Source organism: Onychomys torridus, chromosome 3 (assembly GCF_903995425.1).
Source record: "Onychomys torridus chromosome 3, mOncTor1.1, whole genome shotgun sequence".
NCBI lineage: Eukaryota > Metazoa > Chordata > Mammalia > Rodentia > Cricetidae > Onychomys > Onychomys torridus.
In genome coordinates, this window is record NC_050445.1 from 55,518,649 (window position 1) to 55,521,055 (window position 2,407).

Below are 2,407 nucleotides of genomic sequence, written 5' to 3' on the forward strand. Positions count from 1 at the left end.
CACACTCTGATCTCCAGGGAAGCTTTATTTGTCAGAGCACAAACAAAATATCACCAGAATCCACAGGTAAAAGTGCTCAGTAGGACAGGATGTTTCCATGAGATAAACACACTACATTACAGGCAGTGGGGATCTCTCCACACCCATTCACACTATACCAGCTACCAGGGAAAAGTAGCAGTAGCAAATATGTAAATGCACAGCAGAAGCAAAAGACATTCCAAGGCCTGTGGTCTAGGGGCCTGGCCTATCTGAGATTCATCCTTCAGGGAGTTTCCTCCTGGTGGGCTGACACCTTGAACTTCAATTGCCACTTGCTGCTCCTCTGACATGGCCATCAGCAGGCAAGTCACACAACAGAGGCTCTGCAAGCAGCTGAGAATTCTGGGATGGAAAAGGTACATTATCTCATTAAGAGGATAATTATTCCTCCCATCTCCTTATCATGACCCCTTTCCTGAGAGATGGTCTTTTGGCAAGGTAATAGTCATAGCTCTGCTGACTTCTAAGGGAGGAGAAAATGGTATAGAATATTTCAACCTTTGAAGCAGATCAGAATGTCAAGTCTCCAACCAGGGACAGATGTAGATTCCATTCTTTTAACCAGGAGGAAATAGCTTTCTCTTAATGTGTCTCAACAAAGCCCTGATGTCCTCAATGGTCTCCAGGCAACTATAACATTAAGAGACACAGAAAAAATACACAAATAACACTAATGTAAATAAGTGGTGAGAGCTAGTGCGGGCCAGTAATATTTGATCCTTTTGTTAAAAAAAATTAACATCCTAACTATCAGGAACTGAGCTGATGTAATAGTGAGCAACAACACTGGACATGTCCCTACATTTGAGGAAATGAAAGCAGGCTGGAGTGCAGAGTAGGGGAGTGTGTGGGAGATTAAGCTGAACGTGAAAAGTACACAATTTGTCTGTATTTATTTAAAGATTTTTTTTCCCTGGCAGTGCTTCCTCCAAGGCAGAACATCAGGCAAGCTAGGCAAGCACTCTACCACTCAGATAACACCCACACGCCCTATTTAAGGATTTTGAGCTTTATCTGAAAGGATAAGCCATCTAAAGGTTGTAAGGTATTTTTAAAACATACATTCTCCCTAAATCCATAGAAGAACCGTGTAGGATAGATGTTATCAGTATTTGTTTACGTATGAGAAGATGAAAAGGTTTGACCTCACTGAGAGCTGCAAGCAGCAGGAAATGGAAACAGAAGGCAGGCAGGAATGAGGGGCTTTGGGAAAGGAAGGGACCTTCATGCCTTTTTGTCTGGCCAAACTTTATTCATGCTTCATTCAGGAACTGTTTTTCAGGCCCAACTGTGCATTTTTTTTTTTTTTAATATACCAAGAATGCTATGAAGTCAGTTTAGCTAGAACGTTTTTCCTTATCTCTCCATTTTCTAGGTAACAAGTACTCACCCTTGCTCTTTCTCAAGAACGCTGTTATACTTCTTAGTCATTGAATCATTGTCCCCTTTAACGCTTGTTTTCTCTTTGTGATTCTCCATCCCCTCATGCATCACTACATCCTGCTTCTTATTTTTAAATTCTCACGTCTACAATCTTGATTTTGATTAGAAACCTCCACCTCCACTTCAAGATGTTATTACATTGGTCCCTTTACTTAATGACGATGGACTGTCTTAAATAAAGCCCTCCTTAACAACGTGTTCTTGCAGGTATTGAATAGTTTAGAAAACTCATTACGTGCACGGAGAACACATTATTTCCCTGTCTCTTCACAGTCTTGTGAGGAAGGTTTTGTTATCATTTTATAGGTGAAGAAACCAAAATTGCGACCAGATTTCAACCCCTAAGTTTACCCTGGCATCACAGCAGCTCTGAAATATGGCTCCCAACAGTATGGCCATGTGAACTCAGGGACAACAGAGTGTAAATTAAAAGTATCAGTGGAGTTTGAAAGTCGCTCAGAGTCAAGGGAGAGATAGGGCTGTAGAATAAAGATGTTCAGGATGTGGATTAATGGCGGATTAATTAAAAAGCAAGTTGAGGTGAAGATAGAAGGGCTTTGAAGGCTTGGTTATCACATGCAAAGCCATATATTATATCATCTATATGAAAGAGCAGCAACGCCTTTTGTATATATTTGCAGTCTACTTGCAAATATCCCACCCAAGGTGGCCCAGTCTTGGTTCTCTCCTAAGCGGTGACCTAGAGGATTTAGGGACCTGGTCTTCCAGGGCGGTCTTCAGGTTCCCTGCTCTTGCTGCTAATCCCAGGTGGGAGTTAAAGCAGGACCCAGGGTGGGGCCGCCGGCCTGTGCGCAGCGCTGGGCGCACCTGCCTTGCTGTGGCTCGCAGCTGGGCGTGGAGAGCCACTAGGAAGCCCGGCCAGGGAAGGAAGCGCGCCGCGCGGCTTGACCCAGGCGGCGAT